Source organism: Canis lupus, unplaced genomic scaffold (assembly GCF_011100685.1).
Source record: "Canis lupus familiaris isolate Mischka breed German Shepherd unplaced genomic scaffold, alternate assembly UU_Cfam_GSD_1.0 chrUn_S1933H2132, whole genome shotgun sequence".
Classification (NCBI taxonomy): Eukaryota; Metazoa; Chordata; class Mammalia; order Carnivora; family Canidae; genus Canis; species Canis lupus.
In genome coordinates, this window is record NW_023330799.1 from 27,984 (window position 1) to 53,118 (window position 25,135).

Consider the following 25,135-nt stretch of genomic DNA (forward strand, 5'->3'; position numbering starts at 1 on the left):
AGCACCCCAGAAACAGGTGTCCTAAACCAGAAGGCTTCTGAAACACAGAGGTCTTTGGAATAACAATTCAATGGAAGATGCTCAGTTGAGAGGAACTCAACAGCCTGGACTACATGGGGGTCAGGACCCAGAAGACGGTGTATTTTCCCTCTTGAGGTTCCTTTCTTGATTTAGAAGCAAAACCGGATTAATGCCAGGGAAAAGGCTTAGCACCTCTCAAAGGGTAGAAAGACATGCCATGTTTCTCTTGCCTCAGTGTGGCCTCCCTCTACGTGTCAAGGGAGGAAATGAGCGGACACCAGCAAGTGTCCCTGGAGGATACGGAAAAGGTCATGGGAACCAAACAGTACATGTGGGCTCTTCCCCCTCCTGTCATAATACACAAGAGGTGTCTACTGTATTTAAGTCCTTGGAGGATAAAAATATGTATCAGGTAATGAATTTTTCATTGTACGAAATGATGTGAAAACTTATTTAACGTTTTTAAATTCCTAAATAAAAAGCAAAATGATACATTTGAGTTCAAAACATATACTAGTTACACAGGAGGGGAAGGATTTTCTTTTCAGTAATCATCTGATCTGTTTTCATTCAAAATTTATTTGGGGAACAAAATATACGAAGTACCTATATGTGAAGATTCTCAAGGGGAGATAATTAGTACAAGAAAGGACAATGGGATTAGAGTCAGAAAAGTAACAATTCTAATATTGAGTAATAAAAACAACAACACTGAGTAAGTTACTACACATTCCTCAATCTCAGTCCTTTGATCTAAAAACCTGGAATAATGCTGTGCTGCTAATAACAACTCAGAGTGATTACTGAGATCATGCATGTGGAAGCAACAAAAACACGGCATTACAAATGTTTTGCTTCCACTTCCTTATAGACTCATGAAACAAAACTTTGACAAGTTCCAAATTAGAATTTAAGTGATGAAGAATTTGTAGAATTTGAAGAATAATGCGTTCAGGATATGTTAAATACACAGAGTTTGGCTCAAATTAAATATAATGCTGCAAAGAGAAGTACCAGACATCAAAATACAAGGAGTAGGCATACATTACGCTCAGTACTTTGACAAATAGTCACGTCCAAACTAACGTGCTAAAGAAAATACTAGGCCTGCAATAGAAGAGTCAAGCTAAACTGCTTGTAAACACAGAAAATATTGGTAAGAGCATTTTACATTTTTTAAAAAGGCAGTGGAACATTTGTAAATAAGGAAGAGGTCCTTGGAGGTCCTAAGCTGCAGACTTGTACAACAAACTGCATCATTACTGACAACTTAAAAAAGTACTAAAAACCTAAATTTCCAGGAGTGTCTACAGAGTTTCAGATGCCATCCCAGCGGATCCGGGGGTAAATATCCTCTGTCTTTGAAAGAAAGAGAGAGGGATTTTCACTAGCTCTGGGTTGTACATTTTGCAGATTCAAAAAGTTTAGAAGTAGCCATACTCACCTGAGAGCTGACACTGCTCTATCTCTGCTCAGCTAATGGAATTCAGTCCATGTGGTGAAGCTGCTTATGATACGGTAGCAGGAGAGGAAAGAAAAAAGCCTGGCAGTTGAGGACATAATCACTGTGGTGTTATTTCTCATGACACGGCAACCATAGTATTATTTGGGGGAAGACACAAGATGTATTTCTTTTTTAGTGTCAGCAATGTTTAATTCTACACTGAGAATCTGAAAATACTGTTTAAAAACTCAAAATAAGAATACAGGAAGAAATAGACGAAGTTTACTTTTTCATCATTATTTTAACTCAAACACATGCGCAGAGGTCAATCCCCTCCGAATAAACTTTTCTACTGTTTCAACTTTATTTCACAATTTCACAAATTCAAAGTCCTTCAAATTGTTGCAAATATTTTTAGATCAGAATTTTCAGAATTCAAAGGACATTAAATGTTTGTGGCAGAGTGGTATGAAATGTCCTATTCAAGGACGGAGCACCACAAACGCAAAACATGATGAACCGGGCAGCTCCGGGGGCTCAGTGGTTTAGCGCCACCTGCAGCCCAGGGCCTGATCCTGGAGACCCGGGATGGAGTCCCGCGTGCTTTTCCCTCTGCCTGGGTCTCCGCCTCTCTCTCTCTGGGTCTATCATGAATAAATGAATAAAATAAAAAAACATGATGATCTGATTTGATAAACATTCTAGATGTCACATCATTAAACGAGGCCTAAAATGCAAATATAATTGTTTTTGTTACATTTTTAAAATGAGCGAAAATTCTGTGACTATCATAAATAAATAAAATTCAAAAAAAAAAGCTATTTAAAAAATGAGCGAAAATTACCTTTCTTTTGGGGTGCCAACTGCATGATTGCCTAGTACAGGTGTAAGTGCTGATTCATTACAAAGGCAACGCTAAAGAAAGAAATAAGCAGTCATAGAACTAAAACATGACTCTCTGCTAAAAACCTGTGCATGAAGTATTTAAAAACAGGCATTTACATGTGGCTTTGACACGAAAATGCACATTGCAGGGGTGCTCCTGGTGAACAAGAAGCTTGTCTATAGATCCAAGGCCCTGTCACACCTAAAAAAGAATGTAGTAGTGACAGCAGTCGCTTCAGCCCGCTCAAGGCGGCACTTCCCTACAGTCCTCTAGTTTCCTGTAATCAAAAAAACCCCACAGCCCAGGGGAGGAGCGGCGGTTAAAGCCCAAAGTGGCCAAGCAGCAGCGCGCGCCCCAGGCTCCCCGGGCCCCGCCGCCCCGCCCAGGCCAGGCCCCCGCGGCCGCGCCTCCGGGCTCCAACGGCCTCAACGGAAGGCGGCGCGGGGGGCAGAGGCGCATCAGTCTGGGGGGGACCCGGGCGGGGGGCGTTGGGGAAGCCGCGGCCTGGACCGGGACCCACAGCGGCGGCTCCACCTGGGGCAGGGCTCTGACCCGCACTCGGCCTGCGGTAAGCAGCGCCCCACTGCGCGATGGGGGCTGAGGGCGGCCCCGGGAGGGACCCGGAGCGGGGAGGGCGGGACCTGAGGCCGGCGGGGTCGCGGGGGGCGGGCAGGGGCCCGGGATGCTGGGGGGGTCGGGAGGGACCCCGAGCGGGGAGGGCGGGACCTGAGGCCGGCGGGGTCGCGGGGGTCGGGCAGGGGCCCGGGATGCTGGGGGGTCGGGAGAGGGGAGCGTGGGCCAAGGACCCTGGGGCGTCGGGAGGGACCCCGAGCGGGGAGGGCGGGACCTGAGGCCGGCGGGGTCGCGGGGGTCGGGCAGGGGCCCGGGATGCTGGGGGGTCGGGAGAGGGGAGCGTGGGCCAAGGACCCTGGGCGTCGGGAGGGACCCCGAGCGGGGAGGCCGGGACCTGAGGCCGGCGGGGTCGCGGGGGTCGGGCAGGGGCCCGGGATGCTGGGGGGTCGGGAGAGGGGAGCGTGGGCCAAGGACCCTGGGGCGTCGGGAGGGACCCCGAGCGGGGAGGGCGGGACCTGAGGCCGGCGGGGGTCGCGGGGGGCGGGCAGGGGCCCGGGATGCTGGGGGGTCGGGAGGGACCCCGAGCGGGGAGGGCGGGACCTGAGGCCGGCGGCGTCGCGGGGGGCGGGCAGGGGCCCGGGATGCTGGGGGGTCGGGAGGGACCCCGAGCGGGGAGGGCGGGACCTGAGGCCGGCGGGGGTCGCGGGGGCGGGGCGCGGCGGGGAAGGCCCCGGGTCGCCCCTGGGCTGCATGGGGACTTGGCCAAGCCTGGCTCCCCGCTCGCCCCCCCGCTGCTCTGTGCCCCGCTGTCCAGGTCCCGAGGTACCGCCCTAAGGAACGTGCTAAGGCCCCTGTTTTTACCCGAACCCTCATGGACTCTCTGATTGTGGCCACAAAATTAAAATTCTTTCCATTTTCTAAATTTCTGCAAGTTTAGCAGACAATGGCGAGAATTTTTATAAGACATACGAATTGTAGATTTAAAAAGCTGTGAGTATAACCTGGATTATTTATAGGATAAGTTATAATTTGCGTAATTTCATCTGAATAAGTTCTAAGGAATTAACTTACATAACTTAAAAGACACTTGCTTTAATATTTGTAATATGGAATATGATGGGTTTGAGCTTGTACCTTGTGAAAGATTTAAGAATTAAGCATAAACTCTTATCACTTGAGTATTGTTATTTTCAAAGTGCATTGATCAGCGACTGAACCACAAAACATATAGGTTAAAATAAGTGGTTTTATTCTCCGTAGGTTACCTATCTACACATCATAGTTGATAATGTTTTCTTATTAGCATGGTGTTAGACAAGATAATGATTTGAGGGTCCTTGTAGCTTGAAGAACAGGTAATCTGGTCTGTGTATTCTTACTGTCTATAGTGTAAGGAAGAATTATATTTATTTTTAAGTTATCACTGGTATTAAAATATGTATTTTTTGGACAAACAAATCAAAATAGAATTTAATTTTTTTAAATAATAAATTTATTTTTTATTGGTGTTCAATTTGCCAACATACAGAATACCACCCAGTGCTCATCCCGTCAAGTGCCCCCGTCAGTGCCCGCCACACAGTCACCCCCCCCCCCCACCCTCCTCCCCTTCCACCACCCCTAGTTCATTTCCCAGAGTCAGGAGTCTCCCATGTTCCGTCTCCCTTTCTAACATTTCCTACCCACGTCTTCTCCCTTCCCCTCTATTCCCTTTTCACTATTATTTATATTTCCCAAAGGAATGAGACCATACAATGTTTCTCCTTCTCCGATTGACTTACTTCACTCAGCATCATGCCCTCCAGATATTTGTCATTTCTAATGGCTGAGGAATATTCCATTGTATCCATAGACCACAGCTTCTTTATCCATCGTCTTTCGATGGACACCGAGGCCCCTTCCACAGTGTGGCTATTGTGGACATTGCTGCTAGAAACATCGGGGTGCAGGTGTCCCGGCGTTTCGCTGCATGTGTATCTTCGGGGGTAAATCCCCAGCAGTGCAATTGCTGGGTCGTAGGGCAGATCTCAAAATAGAATTTTAAGCCTTCCGGTGGAATTTATGTAACATATTCAAATAAAATAAAATCACAGGTTCTGGGGAGTGTTTTTCATCCCTCTAAACCTCAGTCCCCTAACTCTGTTCCTTCACTTCTGGCTTCTGGTTCTGGAACATATAAAGCTAGCATAATTGGTAGGGTGGAGAAAAGAGACAAATACTCTTTTTGTGAATCAGAGGTGGTTCATAAGAAGTATGTCGTCTTTACAACTGGTTATGGGCAGTGACTATTGAAACGGTTTATAGTAATCTCAATCTTAGTTAAAAATTACAAGAGAAAAAGTCTCAACACTGAAATGGCTCTCAAAGCCTTCTCATCTCTTGCATATACAGAGACTAAGAGACTTGTGCACACAGAAATGTCATCTCATAAATTTTCTCAAGTGATATTTTTGCTTCTCATTTTAATCATAAACAACCATTCCCTTTCCTACTACTGATTAGTTATAAAATACTATACTTACACCATGTAGCTCAAATGCTATTATAACTTCTTATCGCCTCCACGATAAATCCAAAATTAATAGCATAGATATCAAGTCCTTGCTGACAAGGACTGTGAGGAATACCAATAAATTGCAACCTTATTTCCTACATAAATTCTAAAAAAAATGGAAAATTGAAAAGATGTTAGTGGCAGCAGGCTAAAGTAGTACTTTTCTTAAAGATAAAGATTAAATTGTAAGACACAGGTTACTCAGTATGAGAACCAAATGGTTAACTGATTGAGAGAATCAAGCAGACCTACCAAATGTGACGTGGGATATTTGGGAAGAGCATATCCCGTATCTATTCAAAATAAATACATAAGGAAATAAATATGTAAATTAATAAGTAAATCTTTTTTTAAGCCTTAGAACACACACAGATCATGTCTTGTGTTTCTTGTCACTCTAAGAAGTCCTGATTTTCACAGGAAATTGCCATGTTACACATATTTTCAAATTAATGATCAGTTATTATTTCAGTGAAGGTTTAAGTGGTGAAGAGCTTCAAAGCATTATATACTAGGCTTTATGGGGAAACTTGGTATAGGTTTTGGTATTCTCCTAAAGCATTTTCCCAAAGTTCAGAAACTAGTGGGCCAGATGAACACATAAACAACACCAAACGATAACACAAAACCTTTGGGATGACACTAAATAAGAGAAATACTGTTATAGGTGAATGATGTGCTATGATGGTAGGAGGGAAGAAAAGTTAATTTTCTATCCAGCAACTGATTCTAGTTAAAGGAAAACTTAATAAATAAATCAGAATTAAGAAAATGCTTGTTTCTGTATTAATCTTGATAAACCTAACATGAAAGATAATGTACACTGTACAGTAACATTATAAAATTACTGAACTATCTCCAGAAATATTCTGATATTTGAGCCTTTAGTACTCATTCCATGAAGACTCTTCCTTCTCACATAATGCAGTACTCCTAGTCTTCATTAAATATGGCTAATGCAATAAGTATTAGGCTCTGAAAATTTCTTCAGAATTACATTTTTGTTAAGAAAAGATTTAAGGATCTTAGCAAAAATAGGTGTTTTTTTTCTTGACATTTATAAGAGAATTGGATAGGATCATAAAAGTCTGTTTGGGTTAGTATAGAGAATCTAGTCAGTACTGTTTTACAAAACTCTTTGCTGTGATGGATATGTTGTAAAATTCTCACTGTCCAATGCAGTGGCCATTAGCCCCATGTGAATCTTGAGTCCTGGAAGTGTGGCTGTTGCAACTGAGGAACTAAATTTTTATTTTATTTCAATGAATTTAAATTAAAACAACCACATCTGGCTAGTGGCTGCCGTATTGTATAACCAGCTCTAGAATGAATATATGAAAATTGGTTGGGGCACTCTTGGTTAATTGATGGGGTAAGGAAACCAGAGCTGACAAACCAAGGTAACCGGTGGAGCCTCTGCTAGTCCCTGAAGCCCACGCATTCCTCATTTTCCTCTTCAGTGCATACAACTAATGTGGCAGGTCTGCCGCTTGATCCTAAAGGAGCAGGTGATCCTGACCATAAAAGTATGATAAATGATGCATCTAAGAGGTGGCAAAGTGTAGCCACCTCCTCCTTCAGGAGAGCTACCTCTAATGAATTTCATCGTTTCCTTTCCAAGGTGTGCACGTCTAGTAGGAGACAATCACTAATTGCCTGCTGACTAGATCGTCAAACAAAGTGAGTAAGCTATACAATTGGAAAGGAGTAGATAAATAGAAAAGATTGTGAATGTGGAATGTATAGTATTTGAGATTTTCATTGCATTTGTTTTGAACTTATAGATCAAGTTGGGAATAATTGGTATTTTACCAGTATTGAGTCTATGAATCCATAAAAATAGAATATTTCCTATTCTTTTACATCCAATTTGTCTCATCCAAGTTTTATAATTTTCCACATATAGGTTTCATACACATTGGTTTTTAGTTTTGTTACATTGTGGTCTGAAAACATACTTGTATGTTTTTTATTATCTTAATTTTTTTATGCTGTGATCTGTGGTGTCTCTGAATATGGTATCTTGTGGAGTCCGCCGAGTGAGCTTGCAAAGGCTGTGTATTTTTCTCTCATTAGGAGTATTCGCCACCTACTGTCAATGTCGGTTAGATCAAGTTGATTCATAGGGTTCTATATTCTACCGATTTCAGGTTCAGCTCATCTATATCCTTACTGATTTTCAGCCTGCTAGGTCAACCAGTTCTTGAAAGAGAGGTGTTGATATTTCTAGTCATACATACAGTTTAAACTAATCTAAGTATACTTTGAAATGATGCTATACCACTTCACATAGAGTACAGGTATCTTTTAATAGAGTATTACCAATTCGTCCATCGTAAGCCTTAGGAAAATTCTTTCATTCATTTCACTTGGCTATATGCTATATCAGCTAGTAACATCATTATTACTGTTTTAGATAAACAGGTATTGGTCAACTGATTTTATTTTTATTTTTTAAAAGATTTTTTGATTTATTTTAATAGAGAGCAGTAGGAGAGAGAATGTACTCAATGTGCTCATAGCTGATTTAACATAGCCAGGGAAAGAAATAGCAAACTTGAACATAGGGTAGCAATAATTACCCAAACGGAAGCGCAAGGATACAAAAGTATAAATCACATTCCTACCATCAATGCCTGACAGACCCAGTTGCTCTCCATCTGTGCACTGCTACATATTGTCATCCATTCTGATTTGGTCCTAAAGATGATATGTAGTAATATCTCATTATAGGCTTTTTTGAAGGATAACAATATTTTATTTAATAGTTTTCTATACATTTATACCTTGTAAATATTTAGACATAGGAGATAGTACCTACCCTTCCCATCTTGATCCCCATCAGACAAATGTTTGGAGGCGAGCCTGTGCTGAGGCATTGTAGGGCAGTAACAGGGAAACAGTTACTTTCAATCCCCGACACCATTCTAGAGTGGACTTTACAGAAACACACCATGGGCTGCCTGGGTGCCTCAGGTCATCATCTCATGGGGTGTGATATGAAGCCAGGGTCGGGCTCCACGCTCAGCACGGAGTCTGCTTGAGGAGTCCCTTCCACTGCCCCCCTCCCCACTGCCTGCTAACGTTCTCTCTCTCACACACACAAATACATCTTTTTAAAAAAAGAAATAAACTCTGTTAACACAGCAGGAATTCCTTCTCTAGGTTGACAGTATAGATGCTGACCTATGTATTTCCATGTGTCAGTTAATCATGCTCCCATTTCTAATCTATTTTTTATCTCAGAAGTTTCTAAGGATGTCCCATCTATTTCTCTTGGTCCTTACTCATAACAACAGATCTTTTCTTGCATTTTTTGTCCGGTACACTTTATTTCTTTATGTAAATCCAAGGTTTTGACATGTTATCTTGCTCCTTTAAAAGAACTTTCAAAATGCCTTATAGTACAGTCTGCAAACAATAAATTTTTCTTAATTTTTAAGAAAATGCTTATTTCATTAATTGAACAGTTTCATCTGATGTAGAATTCTACACAGGTAGTTTTTTTTCTTTTTCATACTTTCATAGTTTGACTGCTCTCTCTTCTCTTTGCATAGATTCTGATGACCAGCTGGCTCTAATTATTGTCATTCCTTTGCAGGTAAGGTTCCTCCCCTCTGGCTGCCTTAAAGGTTTCTATTTGTCTTTGTTTTCTGCACTTTCAATATGAATTGCCTAGGTGTGTGCTTTTGATATTTATCCCACTTGTGTTTTCTGAGCTCCTGGGATCTGTGATTTGAGGAAATAAATCATTGTGTCTTCAAATATTTCATCTGCTCATTTCCCATTCTTCTCCTTCTGTTATCCCAATTACTTAAATGTCGTACTTTTTACTTTGTCCCAGTCTTGGGTGTTGTGTTTTGTTTGCCTGTTATTGCCCTACAATGCCTCAGCACAGGCTCGCCTCCAAACATTTGTCAGATGGAGATCAAGATAGGAAGGGTAGGTACTATCCCCTATGTTTAAATAGTTACAAGGTATAAATGTTTAGAAAACTATTAATAAAATATTGTTATCCTTCAAAAAAGGCTATAATGAGATATTACTACATATCATCTTTAGGACCAAATCAGAATGGATGACAATATCTAGCAGTGCACAGATTGAGAGCAACTGGGTCTGTCAGGCATTGATGATAGGAATGTGATTTAGAGGAAAATTTGCAATCTCTTATGAATTTAAAAATATACTTCCCATACCATCCAGCAATTACTTTCTAGGTATTTACTCAGGAGAAATGACTACTGATATATTCAATAGTATGGATGATGATAATAAACAGTGTGCACCCCGTATACTTGTTATGCAGATTAAATGACTTAATATATGTAACAAATTTAGAACAGTGCATAACACATGAACACAATTTATAGTACTAGTTGTTTGCTTTTTTTATTGTTTTTATTGGACATTAGCACAAGTTTTCATTGGAAACTTTCTAGTAGTACTTATAAGAATGAATAACATGGAAGGAAATGGAAACTTTTGGTGGGCAGAGCAGAACCAGAGAATGTATATTATAAGATGTAAGAAGCACTAGAGTAAGAATGTTTTTCTCTCTTGTTCACTGATATAGGCCAAGTATCCCAAATAGAGTCTGGCATAGAGAAGTCAATAGATGCTTGTGGAATTGAATCAGCATGGACATGAAGGTACAATTCCCGCATGTCCAACACTTATGAAAATTAAACATTCCATTACATGTGAACATCTACAGCTCAACATGTAATGCACATGGGAATAGAATTTGAAATTGTTTCATGAACTACTGTCCCAAACTTGAAAAATGAAATCTGCATGAAGTAGATAATTTGCAGGTAGGAAAAAAGGCTACAAAGGGCCTTGGTGATAAGTCAAAGGCATCTGATAGGACTAAAAGAAGATGGCAATAATTTACATTAGCTGAGGGAAAAAATGGGAGGAAATGGAAAAACTCTAAGGAAACAAGTTTTTGTTGATCAGGGAATTCCTTACTTCTTCTCTATGAGGAACGTATCACACTGAACCTTGCACAGTTAAACTTGACAAAATTTGGTTTCATCTTCCTCCCTTCCTTTTTGCTAGTCTATATGGTTAAGAGATGACCAATATGAATGGAAGTTCACAAAATGATTATCATGAAAACTAAACTTTTAATTCTGCCTTGGACGTCCATATACAGCTTGCTTTAAAGTCTTAGGAACACCTTTTTACATGAGCAGAATGGCTTTACATAATGGCCCCAGATGCTTCATTACAAAAGAGATAATGTACCTTCTTCAACACCTCAAGCTGAGCATCCCTGACTGCTCTTCAGTGAGTGAGCCAATTATGTCAGTTAGTTGGCAAGGGACTAGAGCAAGTTGCTACTATCATGTGATTCTGTTTACTTTCCTGTGATACTTCCTATGAAAAGGAACTTTACAGCATTGTTCTATCTTTTCTATTCTCCCATTAGTCTGTTTTTCCTGAGACACATATTCTTACGCTTTAGGTTATCATGAACTATTGGTGAGACCATGGCTGATTTGCAAGATTGACTTGCACACTGAACTCAACTTGATTTTGTAAACAGCTAATGCAAAGAGAGATACTCTGGGTCTAAGCAATTCTCTATTCAAAGTCTTGTGCATTCAGGCAAAACTGAATTCCCAATCTTGATATGTTGTGAGTCTATAATTTTAGAGAGATGCAGGGGTGTGGGTCTTGATGAATGCAAGTTAATATGGCCACGCATATTACCTGTCCAGAGTCAGTCTTTTCACCCAACTGATCTCTCATTGGAGAGTGCATGAAATAGGACAGTACATTGGAAAAACGGGGCCAGAGTGAAGAAACGGAGCTGAAGGAAACAATGTCTATGAGTGAAATGTGAAATCTCTAAAAAGTGAAATGCTTTTGCTATGCTGTAATGGAAGATGAACTAAAATTTTATCAATAAGCAGTCTTAAAGGCCACTTCTAAAAGAACACTCCTCTTATATTAGTTCAGTGATACAGAAGAGTAAATATAAAATAACTGTGAAAATATAAGAATATAATGATAGATATTAAATTAGTTGTCCCTTCCCAGTAGCATGAATAAAGAGCTATCAACCATAAATTTCAATGGAATTACCTATTGGATGACAAAACCCCTAATATAAAGAGATTTTAGATCCAGTTCCTAAACTGACTACTAGTAATTATTCCTATAGAAAAACAGATTTATTCCTAAACATTGGCAGTGAACTATGTCAGAGTAAACTACTTTTTTCTTCAGGTTAAAATAAATTTTAAAAAATACCTCAAAGGGTTCATAGTTATCTGGAAAATCAAATTTAAGTGCATAATCTCAATATCAATAAATTTAACCTATTGTGATAGGTTTATGTAGTACACAATTTAAATTAGCAATGCATACTTCATGAAAATTAAACTGTTTCATATGTAGTTATAAAAAGGTGAAGATGAAAATCATCAAATACGAAAGAAAATACTAGTATCAATAGATATTTTATTTTTATTTTTTAAAGATATTTTAAATATTCCACAAAAAGTCTATATATTGGCATGTCTACGTGTGTGTTTATACAATTTTTTTGCGTAAGCATAAGCATACATCTGTGTATATATGTGCATATATATACTTATTATATAAACAGGTAGAATGTTAAGGATTTTAAGAGGAAACTGTAAAGAAGAAGAAAGAAAGCATTGCTTATCCTCAGACTCGAGAGACTGTTATTTTACATAGGTTCACACTAATTTAATCTGTAGCTCGTCTAGGTGAGTAAGTATCCACAATATGCCTTTAACCTTATGATGTAACCAAAAGTCCCTTTAAAAAAACAAAACAAATAAAAAACAAGGCTTAGATAATAAAAGCCAGGGTCTACTTGACAATATTTCATGTAGTTTCTGATGAATTTTAAGAAAGATTATGTTCATTTAGACAGGTACCTTGCTAAAAGTTGAGCATCTTGATTTCTATGACTTTTAAATATTAGAATTATCATGTATATTTGGCACAGACGGTAAATGTTTACTAGTGAGTATTGACTTAGGTCTTGGGTATTTTAAATGGTTGAGTTTCTGAGTTGATAAGCAGGACAACTGAGTTAATAAGTTGTCTTATTAAAAAGGAAAAAGGTGTGTGTGTATATGGATTTCTGAAATTTTAATGACATTTATACTATTCAGCTAACATTCATTTATTTTTTGACTATTAATATGAAATCTTCCTTTATTGAAGCACATTATTAATTTCCTGGTTTGCTTTTATTATTGCCCAAAGGTAGTAGAAAATTCAAATTCAGTTAAGTTAAAGTTAAGCAATAAAATTTATAATAACTATGAATAAATACAAAGATTAACATACCTTTTCCATGAAATGTGACAATGTTATGATCACAATGCACATCTACCACTTGAACCTAATCCGTATTTTTGACCTAAGAAATCCTATCCATTAACTTTTCCTTTTTCTTGATATTATACCATTAAGAATAATCAGTAGGAGAGTCAACCCCATGTACAGCACTGTGAGGTGAATACCAAAATGAAGTAGTATCTGTATAACAGCCAATCAACCAACAATGTCAACGAACAACCATTTTTGACAGCAAGAAGAAATGCATGCTATGATTTATTTATTGACAATGGTTTCCAGAATGTACTATATTCCACCTCAAGGATGCATAAGTTACATTACTGGGGTAGAATAAGAGAGTATTAGAATTATTTTATTAATCTTTTAGTTTCTACTTTTGGTTTCCTGTAATACCTTTATTAATCATGAACAGAGAATCATAATATATTACAGATATATCGTCATATATTTTTTAACTGGTTGAAGAATATGACACCAAAAAATGTTGAAGACTTTTAGGGAAGCATGTTAGGGAGTTTAACTGAAAAGTAAAATTGAATATAGAGAAAAATGTTGGGTTAAGTGCTTATTAGAGTGGTTTAACTATCAGCTTTATCATGTAAGTGGTTCTGCTATGGTTCTCACTTACATTTCTAAAAATTTGTATCAGCAGGAAACAGATGTACACTTCAGGAGGTAGCCAAGGAAAATATAATACGAGAACTACTTATACAGGAGTCAATAGAGTTTAGATAAAACAAGGAATGGTTGGTTGTACACTGGGCTAGTAATCAGCGGTTAAGTCATCACTATTCCTAAATCTTAAACGGAAAGGGAGAAGGCAATTATATGAGCTCATAAAAAATACCTTTTTGCAGAGGGTCACCTGACAGAGACTGTGGCCTTGGTTTGGGGACAGATGATGTCTACTCTCCAAGGAAGAACCAAGGGAGTAGATATCTTGACTTTACTTTTTGCCACCCTCCAAACTCTTCCTGGTCCCTCCCCTTGGCCGGATCCAATCTGAAGCCAGAGAAGGACGTGCACAGATGTAGTCCATACAGGACAGCCTCCTTGGGCATAGTTTGAGAAAGAAAGTGGAGTGTGGATATGCAAGAAAAAATTGAAAAATTTCCTGCTGCATTCCACTCCTCTTTATTCTTGGCATCTTTTCTTTTCCAGATGAAAAAAAGGTGTCTCTAATACAAGGGATACATGAATCCCATCACCTACCATAACCTTATGACTTGATGTCAGTTTAGTCATATTCCCACATAAAATCTATAATGTTGGCAAACCTCAGTATGCCAGCTTTATGTAAAATAATCTAGGGGGAAAAGTGAGAGAAGAAATTCTCAACATAAAATATAGCTGCCATAGTCCCATAACTTGTGTAACCTCTCATATGACCTTAAATGGCAATTATATATTCTTCTAGCTACATCCACTCAATGTGTATTCCAAGCTCTGTCAGTGACTGGGCTATAGTATTCTTTATCTGGCGATATGATCTTGTGGTATAAGCCTTTGATTGCTTCTGCCTTGATTGGATTGCCTTCATTATTCTGTTACCTGACCTTTTATAGAAGTGAGGCAATCCAGAGAAACCTCTAGGTTCTAGAAATGGTTCTTGCTTCCATTGTGCGGCAGCAACCTGATTTCCTATTGTTAAATAACATCAATCACCTCAACCATGGTTGTAGTCCCTTTCTCTGCCAGTAAGTTTAAGAGCTCGAGGAGTATACAATGGCCTGAGGGCATACTTACTTTCCAATTTAACAGAGATTGTGTTGTCTAGGGGAAGCATTTCTTCTGTGTAAACTAGGGCACTTCTACCTATTTGCTGAAAGAAGCTACTCTCACTACCTTCCTCAGTTTCTGGATTTGTGCATTTTGACAGCAGGAGAGATGGCATGTGTTGGATAATGGTGTAAGGTCTGTAACATCTGGTGGGAGGCCATCCCAAATCCACAAGATTTTGTCTCTCGAAAGATGCTACAGCAGTCTTAGCAGATTATTCCATTCTATCAGATCTGCTACTTGTAGATGTTGAGACCAGTGGATTTTGGGGTGAGCTCATGGACACATTTCTTTTGTTGCAAACTACTTCCCTTTGTCTGAGGTAAGATTATGTCAGAATCCAAAGAAATAAGGATTTTGTAAGCCTACATACAGGTCATGATGCTGACAGAATTGTGACCAAAGAAGGAAGATTCCATATATGTCTCTTCCTGCAAGAAAACATATTTTCCCATCGTGATAAAAGGAGTCAAGTAGAAACAATGTCATACCAGTTAGACAGAAGGTGCCCTATGAATGGCTTTGTGTTGTCTTCTGCCGTCAGCACACTGGTTGGCCATAACTGTATCAACTGTAAAGAGGATTTTTGGTGTGTGTGTGAAGAGAATTTCATGTTGTCAAACCTGGCCCCCTGTGTTATCCTGGCCTACTAGTAACTTCCCATTGAGAAACCCACTTGATTAATGAAAATGAAGACTAATAGCTATAGAATAGGTAATTTTTGTGCGTCTGATTATTGAGGTCCCTCTGCAGCGTCAGCCTTCTCTGGAAGATTAAATGGGACATGAATATCCATAGTTTATGCTCTTTCGAAGGGGACCACTCTATACTTCATCAGAACTTCTTGTCATCAACTTTCAATTGGGTTCTTTTAAGTCCCTTACCAGTGGCCCAACTTGTCAGCTACTGCTCGAGGATTAGTGTAGATCACGACCTCAAGCTCTCTCTCCTTTATGCTGGTTGGGGCATAGGGGGTGGGTAAAATGGGTATATTTTCACAAACTTGGTGAATCACAGGTGTGATGACAGATCAAATGCTGGGAGTTTATCATTTTGTATCTTAGGAACAATTTATATTAAGTATTAGGCTATGTAAGGGGCTTCTTTAAAATGACCATTGTTATGGAGCCTGGGTGACTCAGCTGATTAAAACATCTGGCTTCTGCTCAGGTCATGATCTCAGGGTCCTGGGATAGAGCCCTGTGCCAGGTCACACTCAGTGGGGAGTCTCCTTCTCCCTCTCCTCTCTCTCTCTGCCCCTCCCCCCGCTCATGCTCTGTCTCTCAAATAAGTAAAATCCTAAAATAAAATAAATAAAATGACCATTTTTCTACTTGAAATGTGCCTTTACAGAGGGCTTCCCAAAGCAGCTGGCAGCCTAAATTGTTGCTTTTGCTTCCGAATTTGTTTGTTTGTTTGTTTTTGTTTTTTTGGCAGTGTAGGCAGAGGTTGGAGGTGGATTTCCTACTTAAAGCTCAAACTAAGGCTATTACTAGAGCTATTGCAAGATGAAGGTCTTTTAAATAGTTTTAATGAGGAAGCTCATTCTTAATGTAGAAGGAAGTAATTTCATATTTCAACATTATTTATTACCTCAGCGAACACTTTAAACGCTGGGTCATTGTTTCCAGGAAACATTTATGACTCTAGCATGTGCCAAACAACCTCTTACTGAACGTAAGAATAGCCCTAGCTTAATAGATGTGTACCATGTTTTTGAAGGACGATTAATGAAAACAAGTCAAACATTTTATACTAATATAGGAATTTGCTTTTTCCTAAAAAGAAACCAAGGACTTTGCTACTTGTCTTTGCTCGGCTACTAAATGTTTTCCTTATCTGTAAGCTGTACTGAAGCTCCTGGAAAGAACTTTCCAGCTGGGGGAAAAAAAAAACACCATAATTCTTTATGGGTGATCTACCTGTTTTTCATCTTATGTACAGTGAGAAGCTTTCCTTCCTTCAGGAACTCCACCCTACACTGATCCTTCTTTTTTCATGCCACCAGCATCCTACTGACTTTACTTTGTACCTGTCACTGTCACAGCAAGTTGTGTCTCTCTTCACTGAAGCCACATTTCTGATTAATATGGGCTGAAATCATCTTATGTGGCAAGGGACTGATTGAGAAAATACAGATAATTCTAAAGAAAGGATGTAAAAACTCTTCTAATGAATCGCTACTAATCTTCACTGATGACAAGGGCATGTACATCATGGAACTTAATTTTTTATAGAAATGGGCTATTTTGGAACATTCTTCCATGATCGTCTTTTTCTCATTTGATAATAATATGAACATCCTCCATATCATTAAATTCTTTTGTATAGGAAATTTTTAATTATTGTATGGTTTCATTAAATATAATATAGTTTATAGTATTTACTGCATGTGCATATGCGTATATTCAGAGAGAGAGAGAATATAATATTTATTTTCACCTACATCTACAGACACATAATACAACTTTAATCAGCTATGTTGGTAAAACTTTGGACATATTGTATTTATAGTTTCTGAGAAGATATTTAAAAAAAAAATTCTTGAGTTAAAGGTTATAAGCTGTGTTTCATCTTCTTGTATAGAGCATTATAGGAAGGTGTGATACGGGCACCCACTATAGTACTTATGTGCATTGTCATATAACATTCATTCATTCATTCATTCATTCATTTTGTTTCTAAGTTAACTGCGGTATAATTGAAAAATAAAAATCATTTAGATTGATGATGAATAATGTGGTATTTGGGTTTTTTGTTGTTTTTTTTTTAAGGATTTATTTATTCATTCATGAGAGACACACACAGAGAGAGAGAGGCAGAGACCCAGGCAGAGGGAGAAGCAGGCTCCTCCAGGAGCCCAATACAGGATTCGATCTTGGGATCCCGGGGTCATGACCTGAGTCGAAGGCAGCTGCCCACCCAGGCGTCCCTACAATGTGGTATTTTGATATATGTGTCTCCCATCCAAGTACTATAACCAGGCCCGAACCCTGTTTAGCTTCCAAGATCAGATGAGATTGGGCATGTTCAGGGTGGTATGGCTCCCATCGCTCATGCTCTCTCTCTCTCTCTCTGAAATAAATAATAAATAATAAATCAGATATATAAAAAATAAAATAAATTTTTTCTCACTCAGGTTTTTTCTACCTGTAGATTGTCTAATCTCTCTTTTCTCAAATAAACAATGCTCATTGTAAAGGAGACATTTCTGCAATTGAGAAAACAAGTTCATAATACAGTGTACATAACCAATAATGAAATTAATTTGTAGTATTCCATTGATAGATTGGTCAATTTGTTTGTTTTTACGTAGTTATCCTCCTTATCGATAGGAATTCTAAGATAAAAGTCAATCTCCTTAAAATCTTTGCAGTATGAACCATGATAAAAAAATGAAATATATATATATATTATATATTCACACGCACATATATGTAAAGATTCTGCTTTATATTTCTACAAGCTTTCCAATGTCATTTTGAGTGAACTTAATCATTATTTTTAATGATTTCACCATATAATTAGGAAAAAAAAATGACTTACAGCACAGTATATTACTTTTGCAGTTCAATCGAGCTTTGGAATCCGGCATTTCCATTCATATTCAAATTAATAATCATGAAATCATAATGTAGATTTTGTTGCCTTTGTGTTACATTGCCTGTTAGAGCAGAAAGTTAAATAAATATTTTACTGATGCTTCCTTTTTTTTTAAGTTTGGGCTTTGGGGGACATGATATTGTGTGGATGTAGGTGGTCTTTTTTTCTTTTTAAAGCTATGTAGAGGAGAGAAATGAACGGGTTAGAAAGAAATAGGAGTTGCTTTTAAACAAATTACAGACCAGAGATAAAACCACATACCCAATCCCTTAATCTGTCCCATTTCTTATTTATATTAATTGAAGAAAAAATACTGGCTTTGGTAGCAAGATGCATTCTTCCAAGTAACACTCAGAAAAAGAAAAAGGCTACTTCCACATTGTAATTACTTAGCATTCTTTTTCATTTTGCTTGAACAAGGTGAAAAATGTCAGTAGGTCTGCTCATGCAAAAGAAAAGAAGTATAAAATATCAAACATGCATTCATTAGAGATTATTATAGAAAAGAGTATTTAACTTTAGGGAGGAAACACTTAACCTGATACACATTAAGTTCTCCTCTCTTCTCCTCTAAGAAAATGAGAATAATTAAGGAGAATGATTACAGGTGCTGCTAATTGGTTCCAACCTTAAGGACACCACTTATGACACTTTTGTTTTTATTGATGATAATTCTATAACATAATCATACTTACTCTTATTACCATTGACAAAACTATCGTCTTGAGAATGCTAAGCACAGCAAATGGCTGTACCTTTGAATATATTACAAAAAACAAGTGCTTTTGTGTGCCTTAGTTGATCTTCATGCCATTAGATGTAGCTGAGTGCCACGTTTTTCCACTTGGAATAAATGTTAACCCTGACTACTTCCTAGACTTGGTAGCATTTGGTGGACTCCGGTGCATTTTTCTGCAATGTGATATGCACTTGTTGGAGTGTATAGAGGGAATTTATTTTTTTATTTTTATTTTTTTAAAGACTTCGTTTATTTATTCATGAGACAGAGAGAGAGGCAGAGACACAGGCAGAGGGATAAGCAGGCTCCCTATGGGGAGGCCCATCCAGAACTCGATCCCAGGTCCTGGGATCACAGGATCATGACCTGAGCCAAAAGCAGATGGTCACCCATGAGCCACTCAGGTGCTCCTATAGAGGGACTCTAAAAGAAATGTAAATGGTGAGTTGATTTCTTAATTTCTAAGAATTCTTGACCTCAAAATCTTTAATCACTTTTGATTTTCTGAAGGACTTTTAAAATTTAAGAAAAATTTTGAACAGCTCTTCTTTTAATGTTATTTTTCCCTTGAACTCTTCACTCTTTTAAAGAACACGTACATATGCATGTGTGTATACATGTATTAACTCATATCACGTTAGTTTTCAAAAACTTTTTCTTCTCTCTTTCCATAACTGCCATCATTTTTATGAGAAAAAAAGCAACTTTAAATAGTGTGTTCCTACTCTCTAGTCAGTTACCTTGCCCAAGTCCTGAAACCTTAACTGAGGGATCCCTGGGTGGCTCAGCGGTTGGGCGGCTGCCTTTGGACCAGGGAGTGATCCTGGGGTCCCGGGATCGAGTCCCGGGATCAAGTTCTGGGTCAGGCTCCCTGAGGAAGCCTGCTTCTCCCTCTGCCTGTGTGTCTCTCTCTCTCTCTCTGTCTCTGTGTGTGTCTCTCATGAATAAATAAATAAAATTCTTTAAAAAAAAAGAAAAACAAGGAATTTGGATACATGCGGTGACACAGAGAATGAATAATGTACTGCACACACACACATAAACAAATGCACAAAAAAGAAACTTTCTTGAGAATTTTATGCCATGTCTTCAAAACAGAGATGATAGGCATATGAGGTATAATGCAACAGCTGATGACAAGAATGATATTTAAATATATACATTTTATTACTAAAACAGTAAATTATTAAAGAAATGACAATTGAAACAACACTAATAACACAAATTATTTTGCATATCATATGGAGGGGGAAGATAAATACTACACAATGCTGGCAAGAGTATGGAGAAAGTAGTGCTCTGATTTTCTGCAATAGTGCTAATCGGTAAAACTTTTTGGAAATTACTTTGAAAATACATCTTGAGGGATCCCTGGGTGGCGCAGCGGTTTGGCGCCTGCCTTTGGCCCAGGGCGCGATCCTGGGGACCCGGGATTGAATCCCACATCGGGCTCCTGGTGCATGGAGCCTGCTTCTCCCTCGGCCTGTGTCTCTGCCTCTCTCTCTCTCTGTGACTATCATAATAAATAAAAATTGAAAAAATATATTAAAAAAAAGAGAAAATACATCTTGAGTTTCAAATATTGCATAACCTTTGACTCAGCGATACTATGTTTATAAATGGACCATGTGTGTACTAACACAAGTCATACAAAAATGTATGCACAGAAGTATTTGCTGAGTGAGTGTTGAGCTTTAGCTCTAGAATCAGACAGACCTGAGTTGTAATTACCATTTCGTTACTTTCTTTTTTAATATATATATATATATATATATATATATATATATATATATATTGGAGTTCGATTTGCCAACATATAGTATGACACCCAGTGCTCCTCCCATCAAGTGCCCCCCTCAGTGCCCATCACCCTGTCACCCCATCTCCCCCACCTACCTCCCCTTCCACTTCCCCTTGTTCCTTTCCGGAGTTAGGAGTCTCTCATGTTCTGTCTCCCTCTCTGATATTTCTCACTCATTTTCTCTCCTTTCCCCTTTATTCCCTTTCACTATTTTTTTATATTCCCCAAATGAATGAGACCATATAATATTTGTCCTTCACCGACTGCCTTATTTCACTCAGCATAATGCCCTCCAGGTCCATCCATGTCGAGGCAAATGGGGGGTATTTGTCGTTTCTAATGGCATTACTTTCTAGATATGTGAGCTTAGGCAAGTTACATAGCATGTCTAGATTTCACTATCCTTTGAGAATTAAATGAAATGATGTCTATAAAGTGTGTAAGAAAGAGTTTGGCACCTCCTAAGTACTTGAGAGATGTTTATTAGTCTTTGTAGTGAAGATAATATTGTTATAAATATTATGCAACATCATTTATAATAGTTAAGGTTTCAAAACAAGCCCCTTATTCAACTGGGATATCAGTTAAATAAACTTAGGTTCATTGAATAGAATACAACAGAGTCACGCAAAAGAAGAAGATCAATCTATGTGGAAGAAAAGGCAAGAAATACTTTGAAAAACATAGTTTTAGTATTAATAGTATTATTCCACGTGTGTGAAAAGACACTAATATATTTTGACTAGTCTATTATCAACAGAAAGAGGGAAAAGAATATGAACCAACATATTAATAGTGGTTATCTCTGGGAAGTGGAATAATGAGCCATTTTTATTTTTCTCTATTATATTTTTTGAGAAATTTAATGTTTTTTAAGGTCATTCTTTATTGTCTGCCAAAGTCAAAAAATGTATCAGGAAAAATTAATCCTGCTTTTCTGGCATTAAGGATATAGACCAGAATATGTCATCTATCTCTATGTATGGAGATATAGATATAGATATAGATATAGGTATAGGTATGTAGATATAGATATAGCTGCATACCATATCTATAGATAGAGATAGGTGACATATACTGGTCTGTAGATAGATATAGTGTATGAATGTATCTTTATATCTCCATACATAGAGGTAGATGACATATTCTGGTCTGTAACTTTAATAAAAAAAATAAGATGCACATATAAAATATTAAGTAAGTAGGTATCATGTAGCCTGATATGTTCTTTATTTGAAAGTTAGAGAGAACCATGGAAATTCATTAACACTTTTTGTGGTATCAGTACTTAAAAAAGAAACCCTAGAAATGGAAGGAACCTCAATACTTCTCTGAGTCCAGCATCTCACCAAGAGCACAAATTCACTGAAAGCCAACTCCACTAACTTCATCTGATTTGGGGGATAATAAGCTACTAACTCCAAAAGTAAAACATTGCTGTTAGAACGTTATTTCTTAGATTGATTAGAATGTGCTTTCTCATAAAATCCCTGCCATCATTTCTATTTTTGTTTCATAAACTGAATGAGGCTCTTTATAAACTCTCTTTAGATGAGAGCTTTTTAAATAGTTTCAGGTTGGATACACATAGTTTTTTCATTTAAGATTTTCCCCAATTCTTATTACTTTTCTGTGTATCAGAGGATTTCCAGGCTCATTACCTTCTTGGTGCTCATATCTGAACGTCCTCAGAGACACTTATTCTCCTTTAGAGTCTGACTCATGCCATTCCAAAGTCAGGATAACCTTTCAAAGGGAATAGTCAGCTTGGTGATCCAGCTGTTTATTAGTCCTAGCAATATCAGGCTTGATGTTCTCTAACTATAAGTATCAAGGCAGACAAAAGTTTCTTTACTATTTTCTAGTTTCAAGCCTATTTTATTATTTTCGAATTTGTATTTTTATGAAATGTAATAATTTACAAATTATTTTAACAAGCTTTATATATCTTTTATAAATCTTGCAAAATTTTAAGGTAATCCGGATCCAAATATTTGCCCTCTTAAGTAATGTGGGAAGCTCATTTCAGTACAATTAAAGTGTTAGGAACTATGAAATAGCAACACATTGAAAGAGTCAAGACCAGACCACATTCCTTTCATTTTAACTTAATTTAACATCATCATGAAGAGTAAATTAAGGGTTGACTATATTTTTCAAATTATATTAACATACATACACACATATGCATGCACGCACGCACACACACACACACACACACAGACACACATTGAAGCATACTTTGGAGCAAAAAGGGACATTAGTGTAGTGATGACTTGTAGGGCAATCACCAGAACATTAGCCTTATATGGGATTCTAAGCTCTCTTAATAAATAATCAAGCCTAGAATATTGTTGTGAAGTTCCACTTACGAGGCACATAGTGCTCAAATTCAACTTGACATTTGATATTCTATGTCACCACTATGAAAGTTCTTGTATTTTTTGAAAATGCTTTGACAGGGAGTCAATTTGCAATTGAGATGAAGGATTATCGATGTTGCTTGCTTTTATAAAGATGTAGTGGGAGGAGACATGTAAAATATCAAAACATTTAGTTGGATGTGAGAAGAAACTTATCTTGGTGTATTTTCAAAGCTTCTCTTTTATTTTAAAATATTTTTAAAAATATGACAGAGAAGTTTTAAGATTTGGGATTTGACAAAGGGTGAAGCCGTTAATGCAGGGAGGTGCTGCCAAAACTCAGCTGACAAGCGACCTGGGACACACCTTTCTCACTAGGTCCTTGTATTGATCCAAATTTTTTTGAAAATTTATCCTCTAAGATTATTTTATTGGATTGTTTGTTTAACAGACAGGCAGAGAGCAGGGAGCAGGAGAGGGAGACACAGACTCCTCAAGCACACTCGGCCCCAAGCGCAGAGCCTGCCAGGGGCGGGTTCCCAGGATGCTGAGGCCATGACCTGAGCCACAACCAAGAGTCAGATGCTAAGTGACAGAGCCACAGGCGTCAAGCCCCGTGTTCCTGCTGTGGGCACTCCTGCCTTCCCCCTGCCCCCCGCAGCCACTGAGAGCTCGGGCTTTGGTCTGCGCTCCAACTCCCAGGTGGTCTGGAGGCTACAGTGCAGGCTGCACGTCTCCTCTGTCCCACCTCAGGCTGAAAGGGCCTCAGCCCTGAGAAGGAATCATCTGCCCAACCACCCCCAGCCGGAGGGAGCTGCTGGAGCAGCAGGTAGAAGAACTGGTGCCTGCCTTGCTGCACATTGACTCCTTGTCCATATTTGAATTCCTAAATGTTTTGGAGGAATATGGCACCCCTGAAGAGGTGCTGGACCTGCTGTTTGCAAAGTGAACACCCTGACTCCACAGCCCAGTGGGATGGGCCACCTACTGTTGGGAGTCTTGGGGAATGTTCCTGAACTTCCCGGCCCCTGGGGCTGCTCCTCCGACTGGAGTAGAGTCATGCAGGGCCTAATTGGGTCCCGCAGGGCAGCCCCCGGGCCTGGCCTGTGACAGGTCGGCTAGAGGGGCTGTGCTTGTGCTCAGCAGTCGTCGTTCTGTCCCCATGACGAAGCCTGTGCCGCCTCCCCACCGTCACCAGGGTCTTGAGCTGGCCTGTTTTACCATGGAAAGGGAGTTTTGAGTCCATCTGGGGTCTGTATCCTGGGGCATTCGCAGTAGGGGTCCCCGGGGACACCGGGGCGCCCAGGCCCACTTGGATATCGGCCATGGGCCTGGCCGGAGCCCTTTCATTCCTCAAGCATTCAGGAAGCGCCAGCAGGTGCAGGAGCTTCTCCAGGAGCTGCCCATGGCCCCACGCACAGAGCTGACGGCCCCCCAGGGCTCCGGACTAGTCAGAGGTCAGAGGGTGACAGCAGCTATGAGGAGAGATCGGGTCCACAGGACGATTCCTGTGATGCCCCCCGCCCTCCTCTGGATATCGATGCATTGTAGCTTCCTGCAAGAAGGAAGGAATCCTGGACCAGTGGGAAATGTGAGTGAGCCCTGGCTCATGCAGGGGAGCCTTCCCTCTCCAGGAGGGCCGCGAGGGGGCTGTGGGCTGGAGGGGCTGCTGGACCCTCACCCCACAAGTCTGCAATTCCTGTGACAGGGTAAGGTCTAATGGGTCCTTTGAGAAAAGAGGAAAGGAGAGCTGTGGATGGGATACGGGCTTTGTGGGAGAGCACTGGGACCCCTAATGGAGTCCTTCTCCACATCTGCCCCCTTCAAAGCCCTCTGTCTCCCCGCCACCTGGGACCCAGAGCAGAGGGTGTGGGGAGCATCGCACTCACCAATCTGGTGGCACCTGGACCCGGGTGCACAGCAGGTGCTCAGGAGGGCCAGTGAGGGCTCTTGGACCAGATGGCCCCTACCCTGTCAGATTAGAGTCAGTGGAAGGACACCCCCTGGGTGCCCCTCATGAGT

At 39.5% G+C, this 25,135-nt stretch overlaps 2 long non-coding RNA genes across 7 annotated transcripts; one reads left to right on the forward strand and one right to left on the reverse strand.

Annotated features, from left to right (window-relative positions):
* Window positions 1–1,734: 1,734 nt before the first annotated feature.
* On the reverse strand, window positions 1,735–3,594 carry LOC119878809. 4 transcript variants are annotated; one of them, XR_005387167.1, is made up of 4 exons: window positions 3,525–3,594; window positions 2,468–2,552; window positions 2,310–2,380; window positions 1,735–2,109 (listed from the first exon to the last, which is right to left on the reverse strand). It is a non-coding gene; the product is annotated as an uncharacterized LOC119878809 (long non-coding RNA). The 4 variants fall into 4 exon arrangements; XR_005387169.1 differs by lacking the exon at window positions 3,525–3,594 and adding an exon at window positions 3,078–3,117; XR_005387168.1 differs by lacking the exon at window positions 3,525–3,594 and adding an exon at window positions 2,993–3,033.
* LOC119878810 lies at window positions 2,769–23,883 on the forward strand. 3 transcript variants are annotated; one of them, XR_005387170.1, is made up of 5 exons: window positions 2,769–2,919; window positions 7,100–7,158; window positions 9,036–9,079; window positions 10,055–10,130; window positions 23,565–23,883. It is a non-coding gene; the product is annotated as an uncharacterized LOC119878810 (long non-coding RNA). The 3 variants fall into 3 exon arrangements; XR_005387171.1 differs by lacking the exon at window positions 23,565–23,883 and adding an exon at window positions 16,552–16,869; XR_005387172.1 differs by lacking the exon at window positions 23,565–23,883 and adding an exon at window positions 10,952–11,118.
* Window positions 23,884–25,135: the final 1,252 nt, after the last annotated feature.